Genomic DNA, 18,290 nt, shown 5'->3' with positions numbered 1-18,290 from the left:
CTTCAAAGCAGCAGGAAACCAAGAAATGAACAAGAGGATACTCAAAATCCCTCTGAGGACAATCAGAGCCCAGAAAGGAATAAAGCTGGCGCTGAACGCCCAGACCATGCTAATTCCTGGCGTTCAACGCCAGAAACAAGCATGGATCTGGCGTTGAACGCCCAAAAGGGACATGGTTCTGGCGTTCAAACGCCAGTAACCAACAAGGAGATGGCGTCTAACGCCACTCCATCTCCCACCTCTGGCATCAATTGCCAGTGGGGGATAAGTCACCTACGAGTGCTGATGATAACCCTTCTAAAAAGGCTTCCCAACCCACTTCTGTAGGTAATAAACCTGCAGCAACTAAAGTTGAGGAATACAAAGCCAAAATGCCTTATCCTCAAAAACTCCGCCAAGCGGAACAGGATAAGCAATTTGCCCGCTTTGCAGACTATCTCAGGACTCTTGAAATAAAGATTCCGTTTGCAGAAGCACTTGAGCAAATACCTTCTTATGCTAAGTTCATGAAAGAGATCTTAAGTCATAAGAAGGATTGGAGGGAACCTGAAAAAGTTTACCTCACTGAAGAATGCAGTGCAGTCATTCTGAAAAGCTTACCTGAGAAGCTTAAAGATCCTGGGAGCTTTATGATACCATGCACTTTAGAGGGTAATTGTACCAAGCAAGCTTTATGTGATCTTGGGGCAAGTATCAACTTAATACCTGCATCTACTATCAGAAAGCTTGGTTTAACTGAAGAAATTAAACCAACCAGGATATGTCTTCAACTTGCTGATGGCTCCATTAAATACCCATCAGGCGTGATTGAAGACATGATTGTCAAGGTCGGGCCATTTGCTTTTCCTACTGACTTTGTGGTGCTGGAAATGGAGGAGCACAAGAGTGCAACTCTCATTCTAGGAAGACCTTTCCTAGCAACTGGCCGAACCCTCATTGATGTTCAAAAAGGGGAAGTAACCTTGAGAGTCAATGAGGAGGAGTTCAAGTTGAATGTTGTAAAAGCCATGCAACACCCAGACACCCCAAATGACTGCATGAGTGTTGATATTATTGACTCTCTGGTAAGAGAGGTCAATATGGCTGAGAGTCCAGAATCAGAGCTAGAGGACATCTTTAAAGACGTCCAGCCTGATCTGGAGGAGTCAGAGAAAATAATGGAATCTCTGAAAATCCCTCAGGAAGAGGAGAAACCTCCTAAACCCGAGCTCAAGCCATTACCACCTTCCCTAAAATATGCATTTCTGGGAGAAGGTGATACCTTTCCTGTAATCATAAGCTCTACCTTAGAGCCACAGGAAGAGGAAGCACTAATTCAAGTGCTAAGGACACACAAGACAGCTCTTGGGTGGTCCATCAGTGATCTTAAGGGCATTAGCCCAGCTAGATGCATGCACAAAATCTTACTGGAGGGTGACGCCAAACCAGTGGTTCAACCACAAAGGCGGCTGAACCCAGCCATGAAGGAAGTAGTGCAGAAAGAGGTCACTAAGTTACTAGAGGCTGGGATCATTTATCCTATTTCTGACAGCCCCTGGGTGAGCCCTGTCCAAGTCTTCCCTAAGAAAGGTGGCATGACAGTGGTTCATAATGAAAAAAATGAACTGGTTCCTACAAGAACAGTTACTGGGTGGCGCATGTGTATTGATTACAGAAGGCTCAATACAGCCACCAGAAAGGATCATTTTCCTTTACCATTCATAGACCAGATACTAGAAAGACTAGCAGGTCATGAATACTACTGCTTCCTGGATGGATATTCAGGTTATAATCAAATTGCAGTAGATCCCCAGGATCAGGAAAAAACGGCATTCACATGCCCATCTGGAGTATTTGCATACAGAAGGATGCCATTTGGCCTGTGCAATGCACCTGCAACTTTTCAGAGGTGCATGCTCTCAATTTTCTCTGACATGGTGGAAAAATTCCTGGAAGTCTTCATGGATGACTTTTCAGTATTTGGAGACTCATTCAGCTCCTGCCTTAACCATTTAGCACTTGTTCTGAAAAGATGCCAAGAGACTAACCTGGTTTTAAACTGGGAAAAATGCCACTTTATGGTGACTGAAGGAATTGTCCTTGGGCACAAAATTTCGAACAAGGGGATAGAGGTGGACCAAGCTAAAGTAGAGGTAATTGAAAAATTACCACCACCTGCTAATGTTAAGGCAATCAGAAGCTTTCTAGGGCATGCGGGATTCTATAGGAGGTTTATAAAGGACTTTTCAAAAATCGCCAAACCTCTGAGCAACCTGCTAGCTGCTGACACACCATTTATCTTTGATAAAGAGTGTCTGCAGGCATTTGAGACCCTGAAAGCTAAATTGGTCTCAGCACCAATCATCTCTGCACCAGACTGGACATTACCATTTGAACTGATGTGTGATGCCAGTGACCATGCCATTGGTGCAGTGTTGGGACAAAGGCATGACAAGCTTCTGCACGTCATTTACTATGCCAGCCGTGTCTTAAATGACGCACAGAAGAATTACACAACCACAGAAAAAGAGCTACTTGTAGTGGTTTATGCCATTGATAAATTCAGATCCTATTTAGTAGGATCAAAAGTGATTGTGTACACTGATCATGCTGCTCTTAAATATCTACTCACAAAGCAGGATTCAAAACCCAGACTTATCAGATGGGTGCTGCTTCTGCAGGAGTTTGATATAGAAATAAGAGACAGAAAAGGGACAGAAAATCAAGTAGCAGATCACCTGTCCCGAATAGAACCAGTAGAAGGGGCGTCCCTCCCTCTCACTGAGATCTCTGAAACCTTTCCGGATGAGCAACTGTTTGCCATCCAGGAAGTGCCATGGTTTGCAGACATTGCAAACTACAAGGCAGTGAGATTCATACCCAAAGAGTACAGTAGGGTGCAATCAAAGAAATTAATCACAGATGTAAAGTACTATCTTTGGGATGAACCATATCTCTTCAAGAGATGTGCAGACGGAGTAATCCGTAGATGTGTGCCTAAAGAGGAAGCACAGAAGATCCTTTGGCATTGCCATGGATCACAGTATGGAGGACATTTTGGAAGTGAGCGAACAGCCACAAGAGTCCTCCAAAGTGGCTTTTACTGGCCTACTCTATATAAAGACTCCCGAGCATTTGTGCTTAACTGTGATAGTTGCCAAAGATCAGGTAACCTGCCTCACAGTTATGCCATGCCTCAACAAGGAATCTTGGAGATTGAGTTGTTTGATGTATGGGGCATTGACTTTATGGGACCTTTCCCACCATCATACTCAAACACTTATATTCTGGTGGCAGTAGATTATGTATCCAAATGGGTGGAGGCTATTGCAACACCCACTAATGACACTAAAACAGTGTTGAAATTCCTCCAGAAACATATCTTCAGCAGATTTGGTATCCCTAGAGTGCTAATCAGTGATGGGGGCACTCATTTCTGTAATAAACAGCTTTATGCTGCTCTGGTACGTTATGGAGTCAACCACAAGGTAGCTACTCCATATCATCCACAAACTAATGGGCAAGCTGAAGTCTCAAATAGAGAACTCAAAAGAATCCTGGAACGGACTGTAATTAACCGTAGAAAGGATTGGGCAAGAAGCTTGGATGATGCTCTGTGGGCATACAGAACAGCATTTAAGACCCCTATAGGGACCTCTCCATACCAGCTTGTGTATGGAAAGGCGTGTCACTTGCCAGTGGAACTGGAACACAAGGCCTACTGGGCAACCAGATTCCTGAACCTTGATGCCAAGTTAGCTGGAGAAAGACGATTGCTCCAGTTAAATGAGCTAGAGGAATTTAGACTCAATGCTTTCGAAAATGCAAAAATTTACAAAGAGAAAGCAAAAAGATGGCATGATAAGAAATTGTCATCCAGAGTCTTTGAGCCAGGACAGAAAGTTCTGTTATTTAATTCAAGGCTCAAATTATTCCCTGGGAAATTAAAATCCCGGTGGAGAGGTCCATATGTCATTACAAACGTATCACCATATGGATACATAGAGCTTCAGGATAATGACTCTAATAAAAAATTCATTGTTAATGGACAAAGAGTCAAACATTATCTTGAAGGCAATTTTGAGCAAGAATGCTCAAGACTGAGACTTAATTGAAGAATCAGTGATAGTCCAGCTAATGACATTAAAGAAGCGCTTGCTGGGAGGCAACCCAGCCAATCACAAAATTTAATTTTATTCGTATTCATTAATTAAATTTATTTTGTTTCAGGTATATATCAAGTATCTTCAAAGGTGAAATATCAAATAGTTGAAGTAACAAAGTTACAGGGAAATTTGGAAGCTCACTGGCATAAAAAGCCAGTGAGAATACTTTGGGCGTTAAACGCCCAAAAGAAGCTCCCACTGGGCGTTTAACGCCAGTAAGGGTAGCCATCTGGGCGTTAAACGCCAGAAAGGAGCATCTTCTGGGCGTTAAACGCCAGAAAGATGCACCTTCTGGGCGTTTAACGCCAGTCTGCTAGCATCCTGGGCGTTCAGAAAAACGCCCAGTGAAGAAGGACTTCCTGGCGTTCAACGCCAGAAAGAAGCTCCAATTGGGCGTTGAACGCCCAGGAGAAGCACCATATGGGCGTTGAACGCCCAAAACATGCACCACATGGGCGTTCAACACCAGGATAATGGGAGGAGGTACATTTTCATTTTTTTATATAATTTTTCAAAATTTTTATGTTTCAATTCATGATTTCTTGCATAAACATATTTTAAATTATCACCTTCAATTCCAAAAGTTTTATCCTAATTTCTAAAATCATTTTTTCGAAAATATTAAATATATCTTAATCCATAAAGCCAAATGGCTTTCCAATTCAATCCATCATCTTTTCAAATTTGTTTCCAACACATCTACTATCTTTTAAAATCTTTTTCAAAATTAAAAATTTCAATTCTATCTTTTAAAATTATTTTTCATATCTTTCTCTTTTTTAAAATTATATCCTTTTCTAATCATATCTTTTAAAATCATATCTTCTATCTTATCTCTTTCTTATTTTTTCGAAATTTACCCACCCCCTCCCTATATCTTGTGTTCGGCGACTTCCTCCTCAACACCATCCAACACCTGCTCTCCTTCATTCCCTCTTCTTTTTTCTCTTTTGCTTGAGGACAAGCAAAGCTCTAAGTTTGGTGTGTTTTACCCGTGATCACAAAAACTATTGTGTCTCTTGATCATGGCCCCTAGAGGAAAGCAAACCACCCAAAAGGGCAAGGAAAAGAGCAATCCAAAGCCCCTCTGGAATCAAGGGAAGTTCTTAACTAAAGAACATTCAGACCATTACTACAAGATAATGAGTCACAGATCAGTGATCCCAGAAGTCAGATTTGATCTGAAAGAAGATGAATATCCGGAGATCCAAGAGCAGATTCGAAACAGGAATTGGGAAATTCTGGCCAATCCTGAAACGAAAGTGGGAAGGAACATGGTTCAGGAATTCTATGCTAATCTATGGCAGACAGAAAGGCAAAGAATCATTGGAGTGGCTCTCTTTGACCATAAGACCGTAGTCAGAGGAAAGATCATTCATACCAATGCTGACAAGATCAGGGAGATATTCAAGATTCCTCAACTGAAGGATGACCCAGACTCCTTTAATAGGAGAATGATGAGGGTCAATAAAGGATTGGACAAGATCTTGGAAGATATATGCATTCCTGGAGCCAAGTGGACTACCAGTACAACTGGCACCCCAGTTCAGCTCAAAAGAGAAGATCTAAAACCAGTAGCTAGAGGCTGGCTGGATTTTATTAGTCGTTCCATATTGCCCACCAGCAACCGTTCTGAAGTTACCATCAAGAGAGCTGTCATGATTCACTGCATCATGCTGGGAAAAGAAGTGGAAGTTCATCAGCTGATCTCATGTGAGCTATATAAAATTGCAAACAAGAATTCTAAGGACGCCAAATTGGCTTACCCAAGCCTAATTTCTATGCTTTGCAAAGATGCTGGAGTAAAGATGGGAATAACTGAATATATCCTAATTGAAAAGCCCATTACTGGAATATCAATGGTCAGACAACAGCAACAAGATGATTCAACCAAGAGGAGAGCACAAGAAGCCCTCCCAGAACTGCCCCAATTCGAATATTGGGAACATCTTGAGGCTTCTATTTCCAGATTACAAGAAGCTATGGATCAAATAAAGGAAGAACAGAATAATCAAAGTAGCATGATTTGCAAACTGCTCAAGGAACAGGAGGAGCAAGGGCGTGATCTAAGGGAGCTGAAGCGCCAAAAATTAATCCCTGAAAAGTGCTCCATGGATTAAAAGAACATCTACTACTCAAAACAACAGGTTGCTGAGTTCCAATTTTCCTGCTTTAATTTAGTGATAGCGTTTTTATTTTATTGAATTTCACTTTAGGAGATATTTAGTAGTAATTAGTATGTCTATTTTGATTTTATTTCCAATTAAGCTATAGTTTATTTTTCTCATCATCATCAGGCATGAATAAAGTAGTAGATTTTATTTTAGAATGAAGAAGTAATCTATATTTTTCGAGTTCTTAATAATAAAATTTATAATTAATTATATGTGGTGGCAATACTTTTTGTTCTCTGAATGAATGCTTGAACAGTGCATAATATGTACTTTGAATTTGATGAATATTGGCTCCTGAAGGGATGAGGAACACGAAAAATATCATTGATGATCTGAAAAATCATGAATTGATTCTTGAAGCAAGAAAAAGCAGTTCAAAAAAAAAAAACACAATATTCACAAGCCATGGGCACTAGCCAAGAGTAAAAAGGATCCAAGGCTTTGAGCATCAATGGATAGGAGGGCCCAAGGAAATAAAATCCAGGCCTAAGCGGCTAAATCAAGCTGTCCCTAACCATGTGCTTGTGTCATGAAGGTCCAAGTGAAAAGCTTGAGACTGAGTGGTTAAAGTCGTGATCCAAAGCAAAAGAGTGTGCTTAAGAGCTCTGGACACCGCTAATTGGGGACTCTAGCAAAGCTGAGTCACAATCTGAAAAGGTTCACCCATTTATGTGTCTGTGGCATTTTTTTTGTATCCGGTGGAAATACTGGAAAACAAAGTGCTTAGGGCCACAGCCAAGACTCATAAAATAACTGTGTTCAAGAATCAACATACTACACTAGGAGAGTCAATGATACTATCTGAATTCTGAGTTCCTAAGGATGCCAATCATTTTGAAATTTAAAAGATACAGGGAGATGCCAAAACTGTTCAGAAACAAAAAGCTACAAGCCCCGCTCATCTAATAAGAATCTAAGCTTCATTTAAAACTCTAAAATATTATTACTTCTTTATTTCTGTTAAAACCTATTTTATTTATCTAGTTGCTTGAGGACAAGCAACAGTTTAAGTTTGGTGTTGTGATGAGTGGATATTTTATACGCTTTTTGGGGGTAATTTCATGTAGATTTTAGCATGTTTCAGTTAGTTTTTAGTAAAATAATATTAGTTTTTAGGCAAAAATCATATTTCTGGACTTTACTATGAGTTTGTGTGTTTTTCTGTGATTTCAGGAATTTTCTGGCTGAAATTGAGGGAGCTGAGCAAAAATCTGACTTAGGCTGAAAAAGGACTGCTGATGCTGTTGGATCCTGACCTCCCTGCACTCGAAATGGATTTTCTGGAGCTACAGGAGTCCAATTGACGCGCTCTCAACGGCGTTGGAAAGTAGACATCCAGGGCTTTCCAGCAATATATAATAGTCCATGCTTTATTCGAAGAATGACGACGTAACTTGACGTTAAACGCCAAGTTCATGCTGCTGTCTGGAGTAAAACGCCAGAAAAACGTCATGATCCGGAGTTGAACGCCCAAAACACGTCATAACCTGGAGTTTGACGCCAAGAAAGGCCTTTACACGTGGAAAGCTTTAGTCTCAGCCCCAGCACACACCAAGTGGGCCCCAGAAGTGGATTTCTGCACCAATTATCTTAGTTTATTCATTTTCTGTAAACCTAGGTTACTAGTTTACTATTTAAACAACTTTTACAGACTTATCTTGTACCTCATGACATTTTCAGATCTGAATTACATACTTTGTGACGGCATGAGTCTCTAAACTCCATTGTTGGGGGGTGAGGAGCTCTGCAGCGTCTCAATGAATTAATACAATTCTTTTATTTTCCATTCAAACACGCTTGTTCTTATCTAAGATGTTTATTCGCGCTTAACTGTGGAGAAGGTGATGATCCGTGACACTCATCACCTTCCTCAATCCATGAACGTGTGCCTGACAACCACCTCCGTTCTACATCAGATTGAATGAATGTCTCTTAGCTTCCCTAATCAGAATCTTCGTGGTATAAGCTAGATAGATAGCGGCATTCATGAGAATCCGGAAAGTCTAAACCTTGTCTGTGGTATTCCGAGTAGGATTCCAGGATTGAATGACTGTGACGTGCTTCAAACTTGCAACCTGCTGGGCGTTAGTGACAGATGCAAAAGAGGGATTCTATTCCAGTAGGAAGCGGGAACCAACCGGTGATTGGCCGTACTGTGACAGAGTGCGTGAGCATTAGCTTTCACTGCGAGGATGGGAAGTAGCCATTGACAACGGTGACACCCTACATAGAGCTTGCCATGGATAGACCTTGCGTGTGAGAAGAGGATCTCAAGGAAGAGTTGAAATTCAGAGAACAAAGCATCTCCAAAACTCCAACATATTCTCCATTACTGCACAACAAGTAACGCTAGTATTCTTTATTATTCTAATATATTCCACAATCCTTTATAAACGAATAACTCTATTGTTCAAGTAATCCAAATAATTTTGTGACATCCTAACTAAGACAAATAAAATAAACATTGATTGCTTCAAGCCAATAATCTCCGTGGGATCGACCCTTACTCACGTAAGGTATTACTTGGACGACCCAGTGCACTTGCTAGTTAGTTGAACGAAGTTGATCTTGGACCAGGTTCTATTATCATATTTTATAAAGAGATACAATTTCGTCCACCAATAACCAATTCAAAGGGTGTCCCAAACCAACTCAAGAGGGGAGACCTCAAACCAATTGCAAGAGGTTGGCTAGACTTTATTGGGCGTTCCATATTGCCCACTAGCAACCGTTCTGAGGTCACTATCAAGAGAGCAGTGATGATTCATTGCATTATGCTTGGAAAAGAAGTGGAGGTTCATCATGTGATTGCTTGTGAGATCTACACAATTGCAAATAAGAATTCCACTGAAGCCAAATTGGCTTACCCAAGCTTGATCTCCTTGCTCTGTAAAGAGGCTGGGGTAAAAATGGGAGTAGATGAATTCATACCCATTGAACATCCAATCACCAAGAAGTCAAGGAAAATGCAAGACAACTCTATCAAAAGGAGGGCGCAGGAGTTCCTCCCTGAATTCCCTGAAATTGGCTACTGGGCCAGCCTAGAAGCATCTATCAACAAGTTGCAAGAGACTATGGAGCAACTTAAGGAAGAACAGCAGAATCAGAACTGCATGCTCTGCAAATTGCTGAAGGAACAAGAGAAGCAGAGGCGTGAACTCCAAGAGTGGAAACGCCAAAAGCTTTCCTCCCAAGCTGAGGGAGCATCCACTTCTCAAAACCAAGGTTGTTGAGTCCTAACTCTGTGAAAACCTCTATCATTAGGAGCCTATTTAAATTTTTGCTTTCTATTTTTAGTTTCATTTTATATCTATTTTTGAGTTTTGTTCTTAATTCATAATTAATAAAATTTAAAGTTTATGCCTTAAAGCTATGAATGTCCTATGAATCCATCACCTCTCTTAAATGAAAAATGCTTTAACCACAAAAGAACAAGAAGTACAGGGTTTCAAATTCATCCCTGAAACTAGTTGAATTAGTTTGATGTGGTGACAATACTTTTTGTTTTCTGAATGAATGCTTGAACAATGCATATGTCTTTTGAATTTGTTGTTTTGAGAATGTTAAAATTGTTGGCTCTTGAAAGAATGAGGGAAAAAGGGAACTGTTATTGAGGATCTGAAAAATCATCAAGTTGATTCTTGAAGAAAGAAAAAGCAGTGAATGCAAAAAAAAAATCGAAAAAAAAGAGAAGAAAGAAAAAGAAAAAGAAAGAAAAAGAAAGAAATAAAGTTGTGAACCAAGGCAAAAAGAGTGTGCTTAAGAACCCTGGACACCTCTAATTGGGGACTCTAGCAAAGCTGAGTCACAATCTGAAAAGGTTCACCCAATTATGTGTCTGTGGCATGTATGTATCTGGTGGTAATACTGAAGACAGAGTGCTTTGGGCCACAGCCAAGACTCATACACTAGCTATGTTCAAGAATCATACTTAACTAGGAGAATCAATAACACTATCTGAGTTCTGAGTTCCTAAAGATGCCAATCATTCTGAACTTCAAAGGATAAAGTGAGATGCCAAAACTGTTCGGAAGCAAAAAGCTACTAGTCCCGCTCATCTAATTGGAACTATGTTTCTTTGATATTTTGGAGTCTATAGTATATTCTCTTCTTTTTTATTCTATTTTAATTTTCAGTTGCTTGGGGACAAGCACAATTTAAGTTTGGTGTTGTGATGACGGATAATTTATACGCTTTTTGGCATTGTTTTTTAGTATGATTTTAGTATATTTAGTTAAGTTTTTAGTATATTTTTATTAGTTTTAGTTAAAATTCACTTTTCTGGACTTTACTATGAGTTTGTGTGTTTTTATGTTTTCAGTATTTTCTGACTGAAATTGAGGGTTCTGAGCAAAAATCTGATTTAGAGGCTGAAAAGGACTGCAGATGCTGTTGGATTCTGACCTCCCTACACTGGAAGTGGATTTTCTGGAGCTACAGAAGCCCAATTGGCACGCTCTCAACGGCGTTGGAAAGTAAACATCCTGGGCTTTCCAGCAATGTATAATAGTCCATACTTTGCCCGAGATTTGATGGCCCAAACCGGCGTTGCAAATCAACCTCAGAATTTCCAGCGTTTAACGCTGGAACTGGCATAAAAATTGGAGTTAAACGCCCAAACTGGCATGAAAGATGGCGTTTAACTCCAGAAAAGGTCTCTACACATAAAAGCTTCAATGCTCAGCCCAAGCACACACCAAGTGGGCCCAGAAGTGGATTTTTCTGTCATTTACTCAATTCTGTAAACCTTAGGTTACTAGTTCACTATTAATAGGATCTTTTGACATTGTATCGGTACCTCATGACACTTTTACACATTTCTCATTGTATCTTCTACAGCATGAGTCTCTAAACCCCATGGTTGGGGGTGAGGAGCTTGGTGCGCAAAATTGTGAACAATACTTTTCACAACTCTCATAATCCCCGGTCATGAACTCCAAAAACTTGGTAGTTCAATCCCATGGCATTACACAACTTCGCACAACTAACCAGCAAGTGCACTGGGTCGTCCAAGTAATACCTTACGTGAGTAAGGGTCGATCCCACGGAGATTGTTAGTATTGAAGCAAGCTATGGTCATCTTGTAAATCTTAGTCAGGCAACTCAAATGTATAATGGTGATGACGCATATAACATAAAAGATAAAGAGGGACTTATGTAATTCATTGGTAGGACTTCAGATAAGCGCATGAAGATGCCTTCCCTTCCGTCTCTCTGCTTTCCTACTGCCTTCATCCAATTCTTCTACTCCTTTCCATGGCAAGCTCGTGTAGGGTTTCACCGTTGTCAGTGGCTACCTCCCATCTCCTTGAAAGCGATTGCATATGCCCTGTCACAGTCATAGCGGAATTCATCTGTCGGTTCTCAATCAGGCTGGAATAGAATCCAGTGATTCTTTTGCGTCGTCACTAACGCCCGCCCTCAGGAGTTTGAAGCACGTCACAGTCATTCAGTCATTGAATCCTACTCAGAATACCACAGACAAGGTTAGACCTTCGGATTCTCTTGAATGCTGCCATCAGTTCTCGCCTATACCACGAAGACTCTGATCTCACGGAATGGCTGGCTCGTTTTGTCAGGCGAGCACTCGGTGTCAGGCGATCAACCATGCATCGTGCAATCAGGAATCCAAGAGATATTCACTAGGGCCTCGGATGCTTGTAGAACAAGAGTGGTTGTCAGTCACTTTGTTCATGAGTGAGAATGATGATGAGTGTCACGGATCATCACATTCATCAAGTTGAAGAACAAGTGATATCTTGGACAAAGAACAAGCGGAATTGAATAGAAAACAATAGTAATTGCATTAATACTCGAGGTACAGCAAGCTCCACACCTTAATCTATGGTGTGTAGAAACTCCACCGTTAAAATACATAAGAACAAGGTCTAGGCATGGCCGAATGGCCAGCCTCCCAAATGATCTAAGATAGCATAAAATTAGGAAGATAGCTACCAAGATGTCAAATACAATAGTAAAAGTCCTACTTATAGAAACTAGTAGCCTAAGGTGTACAAAGATGAGTAAATGACATAAAAATCCACTTTCGGGCCCACTTGGTGTGTGCTTGGCTGAGCAATGAAGCATTTTTCGTGTAGAGACTCTTCTTGGAGTTAAACGCCAGCTTTTATGCCAGTTTGGGCGTTTAACTCCATTTAGGTGCCAGTTCCGGCGTTTAACGCTGGAATTTCTTGAAGTGACTTTGAACGCCGGTTTGGGCCATCAAATCTTGGGCAAAGTATGGACTATCATATATTGCTGGAAAGCCCAGGATGTCTACTTTCCACGCCGTTGAGAGCGCGCCAATTGGGCTTCTGTAGCTCCAGAAATCCACTTCGAGTGCAGGGAGGTTAGAATCCACAGCATCTGCAGTCCTTTTTTGGTCTCTGAATCAGATTTTTGCTCAGGTCCCTCAATTTCAGCCAGAAAATACCTGAATCACAGAAAACACACAAACTCATAGTAAAGTCCAGAAAAGTGAATTTTAACTAAAAACTAATAAAAATATACTAAAAACTAACTAGATCATACCAAAAACATACTAAAAACAATGCCAAAAAGCGTACAAAATTATCCGCTCATCACAACACCAAACTTAAATTGTTGCTTGTCCCCAAGCAACTGAAAATCAAATAAGATAAAAAGAAGAGAATATGCAATGAATTCCAAAAACATCTATGAAGATCAGTATTAATTAGATGAGCGGGGCTTTTAGCTTTTTGCCTCTGAACAGTTTTGGCATCTCACTCTATCCTTTGCAACTCAGAATGATTGGCTTCTTTAGGAACTCAGAATCCAGATAGTGTTATTGATTCTCCTAGTTAAGTATGATGATTCTTGAACACAACTACTTTATGAGTCTTGGCCGTGGCCCAAAGCACTCTGTCTTCCAGTATTACCACCGGATACATACATGCCACAGACACATAATTGGGTGAACCTTTTCAGATTGTGACTCAGCTTTGCTAGAGTCCCCAATTAGAGGTGTCCAGGGTTCTTAAGCACACTCTTATTGCCTTGGATCACAACTTTATTCCTTCTCTTTTTTTTTCTTTTCTTCTTTTCTTTCTTTCTATTTTTTTTTTCGTTTTTTTTTTTTGTCTTCACTGCTTTTTCTTGCTTCAAGAATCATTTTTAATGATTTTTCAGATCCTCAGTAACATGTCTCCTTTTTCATCATTCTTTCAAGAGCCAACATTCATGAACCACAAATTCAAAAGACATATGCACTGTTTAAGCATACATTCAGAGAACAAAAGTAATGCCACCACATCAAAATGATTAAACTGTTATAAAATTCAAAATTCATGCAATTCTTTCCTTTTCAATTAAGCACGTTATTATTCAAGAAAGGTGATGGATTCATAGGACATTCATAACTTTAAGGCATAGACACTAAGACACTAATGATCACAAGACACAAACATAGATAACATAAAGCACAAAATTCGAAAAACAGAAGAATAAAGAACAAGGAAATTAAAGAACGGGTCCACCTTAGTGATGGCGGCTCTTTCTTCCTCTTGAAGATCCTATGGAGTGCTTGAGCTCCTCAATGTCTCTTCCTTGTCTTTTGTTGCTCCTCTCTCATGATTCTTTGATCTTCTCTAATTTCATGGAGGAGAATGGAGTGTTCTTGATGCTCCACCCTTAGTTGTCCCATGTTGGAACTTAGTTCTCCTAGGGAGGTGTTTACTTGCTCCCAATAGTCTTGTGGAGGAAAGTGCATCCCTTGAGGCATCTCAGGGATCTCTTGATGAGAGGGGTCTTTTGTGTGCTCCATCCTTTTCTTAGTGATGGGCTTATCCTCATCAATGGGGGTGTCTCCCTCTATGTCAACTCCAACTGAATAACAGAGGTGACAAATGAGGTGAGAAAAGGCTAACCTTGCTAAGGTAGAGGACTTATCCGCCACCTTGTAAAGTTCTTGGGCTATGACCTCATGAACTTCCACTTCTTCTCCAATCATGATGCTATGGATCATGATAGCCCAGTCTATGGTAACTTCGGACCGGTTGCTAGTGGGAATGATTGAGCGTTGTATGAACTCTAACCATCCTCTAGCCACGGGCTTGAGGTCATGCCTTCTCAATTGAACCGGCTTGCCTCTTGAATCTCTCTTCCATTGTGCGCCCTCTTCACATATGACTGTGAGGACTTGGTCCAACCTTTGATCAAAGTTGACCCTTCTTGTGTAAGGATGTTCATCTCCTTGCATCATAGGCAAGTTGAACGCCACCCTCACACTTTCCGGACTAAAATCCAAGTATTTCCCCTGAACCATAGTAAGATAATTCTTTGGATCCGGGTTTACACTTTGATCATGGTTCTTGGTGATCCATGCATTGGCATAGAACTCTTGAACCATCAAGATTCCGACTTGTTGAATGGGGTTGGTAAGTACTTCCCAACCTCTTCTTCAGATCTCATGGCGGATCTCCGGATATTCACCCTTTTTGAGTAAAAAGGGGACCTCGGGGATCACCTTCTTCAAGGCCACAACTTCATAGAAGTGGTCTTGATGCACCCTTGAGATGAATCTATCCATCTCCCATGACTCGGAGGTGGAAGCTTTTGCCTTCCCTTTCCTCTTTCTAGAGGTTTCTCCGGCCTTGGATGCCATAAATGGTTATGGAAAAACGAAAAAGCAACGCTTTTACCACACCAAACTTAAAATGGTTGCTCGTCCTCGAGCAAAAGAAGAAAGAAGAGAGTAGAAGAAGAAATGAGGAAGAGGGAGATGGTAGTGTGTTCGGCTATTATGGGTGGGTTTGGGAGGGAAAGTGGTTTGAATTTGAAGGGTGAGGTTGGTGGGGTTTTATGAAGGATGGATGTGAGTGGTGAAGAGAAAGATGGGATTTGATAGGTGAAGGGTTTTTGGGGAAGAGGTATTGAGGTGATTGGTGAATGGGGAAAGAAGAGAGAGAGTGGTGGTGGGGTCCTGTGGGGTCCACAGATCCTGTGGTGTCAAGGAAAAGTCATCCCTGCACCATATGTTGCTCAAAATCACGTTTTGAGCCATTTCTGGCGTTAAACGCCGGGCTGGTGCCCATTCCTGGCGTTTAACGCCAGGTTCTAGCCCTTTTCTGGCGTTTAACGCTAGTCTGGTGCCCTTTTCTGGCGTTAAACGCCCAGAATGGTGCCAGACTGGGCGTTAAACGCCCAACTGCTACCCTCACTGGCGTTTAAACGCCAGTGAGTTCTTCCTCCAGGGTGTGCTGTTTTTCTTCCTGTTTTTCATTCTGTTTTTGCTTTTTCAATTACTTTTGTGACTTCTCATGATCATCAACCTACAAAATAACAAAAAATAACAAAGGAAAATATATAAAATATAACATTGGGTTGCCTCCCAACAAGCGCTTCTTTAATGTCAGTAGCTTGACAGAGGGCTCTCAATGAGCCTCACAGATACTCAGAGCAATGTTGGAACCTCCCAACACCAAACTTAGAGTTTGAATGTGGGGGTTCAACACCAAACTTAGAGTTTGGTTGTGGCCTCCCAACACCAAACTTAGAGTTTGACTGTGGGGGCTCTGTTTGTCTCTGATTTGAGAGAAGCTCTTCATGCTTCCTCTCCATGGTGACAGAGGGATATCCTTGAGCCTTAAACACAAAGGATTCTTCATTCACTTGAATGATCATTTCACCTCTATCAACATCAATCACAGCTTTTGCTGTGGCTAGGAAAGGTCTGCCAAGGATGATGGTTTCATTCATGCATTTCCCAGTCTCTAGGACTATGAAATCAGTAGGGATGTAATGGTCTTCAACTTTTACCAGAACATCCTCTACAAGTCTATAAGCTTGTTTTCTTGAGTTGTCTGCCATCTCTAATGAGATTCTTGCAGCTTGCACCTCAAAGATCCCTAGCTTCTCCATTACAGAGAGAGGCATGAGGTTTACACTTGACCTTAAGTCACACAGAGCCTTCTTGAAGGTCATGGTGCCTATGGTACAAGGTATGGAAAACTTCCCAGGATCTTGTCTCTTTTGAGGTAATTTCTGCCTAGACAAGTCATCCAGTTCTTTGGTGAGCAGAGGAGGTTCATCTTCCCAAGTCTCATTTCCAAATAACTTGTCATTTAGCTTCATGATTGCTCCAAGGTATTTAGCAACTTGCTCTTCAGTGACATACTCATCCTCTTCAGAGGAAGAATACTCATCAGAGCTCATGAAAGGCAGAAGTAAGTCCAATGGAATCCCTATGGTCTCATTTTGAGCCTCAGATTCCCATGGTTCCTCATTGGGGAACTCAATGGAGGTCAGTGCACGCCCACTGAGGTCTTCCTCAGTGGCGTTCACTTCCTCTCCTTCCTCTCCAAATTCGGCCATGTTGATGGCCTTGCACTCTCTTTTTGGATTTTCTTCTGTGTTGCTTGGGAGAGTACTAGGAGAGAGTTCATTAACTTTCTTGCTCAGCTGTCCCACTTGTGCCTCCAAATTCCTAATGGAGGACCTTGTTTCAGTCATGAAACTTTGAGTGGTTTTGATTAGATCAGAGACCATGGTTGCTAAGTCAGAGGGGTTCTGCTTAGAATTCTCTGTCTGTTGCTGAGAAGATGATGGAAAAGGCTTGCCATTGCTAAACCTGTTTCTTCCACCATTATTGTTGTTGAAACCTTGTTGAGGTCTCTCTTGAATCTTCCATGAGAAATTTGGGTGATTTCTCCATGAAGGATTATAGGTGTTTCCATAGGGCTCTCCCATGTAATTCACCTCTTCCATTGAAGGGTTCTCAGGATTATAAGCTTCTTCTTCAGATGAAGCATCCTTAGTACTGCTTGGTGCATTTTGCATTCCAGACAGACCTTGAGAAATCAAATTGACTTGTTGAGTCAATATCTTGTTCTGAGCCAGTATGGCATTCAGAGCATCAATCTCAAGAACTCCTTTCTTCTGACTTGTCCCATTGTTCACAGGATTCCTTTCAGAAGTGTACATGAATTGGTTATTTGCAACCATTTCAATGAGCTCTTGAGCTTCTGTAGGCGTCTTCTTCAGATGAAGAGATCCTCCAGCAGAGCTATCCAAAGACATCTTGAATAGTTCAGAGAGACCATCATAGAAAATACCTATGATGCTCCATTCAGAAAGCATGTCTGAGGGACATTTTCTGATTAATTGTTTGTATCTTTCCCAAGCTTCATAGAGGGATTCTCCATCCTTCTGTCTGAAGGTTTGGACTTCCACTCTAAGCTTACTCAATTTTTGAGGTGGAAAGAACTTTGCCAAGAAGGCATTGACTAGCTTTTCCCAAGAGTCCAGGCTTTCTTTAGGTTGTGAGTCCAACCATATTCTAGCTTTGTCTCTTACAGCAAAAGGGAATAGCATCAGTCTGTAGACCTCAGGGTCAACCCCATTAGTCTTGACTGTGTCACAGATTTGCAAGAACTCAGCTAAAAACTGATGAGGATCTTCCAATGGAAGTCCATGGAACTTGCAATTCTGTTGCATTAGAGAAACTAATTGAGGCTTAAGCTCAAAGTTGTTTGCTCCAATGGCAGGGATAGAGATGCTTCTCCCATAGAAATCAGGAGTAGGTGCAGTGAAGTCACCCAGCACCTTCCTTGCATTGTTGGCATTGTTGTTGTTTTCGGCTGCCATGGGTTCTTCTTCCTTGAAGAATTCGGTCAGGTCCTCTAAAGAGAGTTGTGCCTTGGCTTCTCTTAGTTTTCGCTTCAAGGTCCTTTCAGGTTCAGGGTCAGCTTCAACAAGAATGCCTTTGTCTCTGCTCCTGTTCATATGAAAGAGAAGAGAAAAAGAAAATGTGGAATCCTCTATGTCACAGTATAGAGATTCCTTGAAGTGTCAGAGGAAAAGAAAAGTAGAAGAAGGAGGTAGAAGAATTCGAACTTGATTAGATAGAGTTCGAATTGTGCATTAAGAAGGAGTAGTACTCCATAAATAGAAGGATGTGGGAGGAGAGGAAGAAGATTTTCGAAAATTAATTAGAAAGATGTTAAAAACATTT

At 41.0% G+C, this 18,290-nt stretch overlaps 1 non-coding gene across 1 annotated transcript; it reads left to right on the top strand.

Moving 5' to 3' along the window:
* The first annotated feature begins 17,410 nt into the window (after positions 1-17,410).
* On the top strand, positions 17,411-17,518 carry LOC130963866 (small nucleolar RNA R71). Its single transcript, XR_009079983.1, has one exon. It is a non-coding gene; the product is annotated as a small nucleolar RNA R71 (small nucleolar RNA).
* Positions 17,519-18,290: the final 772 nt, after the last annotated feature.

Source organism: Arachis stenosperma, chromosome 2 (genome assembly GCF_014773155.1).
Source record: "Arachis stenosperma cultivar V10309 chromosome 2, arast.V10309.gnm1.PFL2, whole genome shotgun sequence".
Classification (NCBI taxonomy): Eukaryota; Viridiplantae; Streptophyta; class Magnoliopsida; order Fabales; family Fabaceae; genus Arachis; species Arachis stenosperma.
Note: the sequence above shows the minus strand (reverse complement) of the source record. Positions and strands in the feature narration are given on the sequence as shown.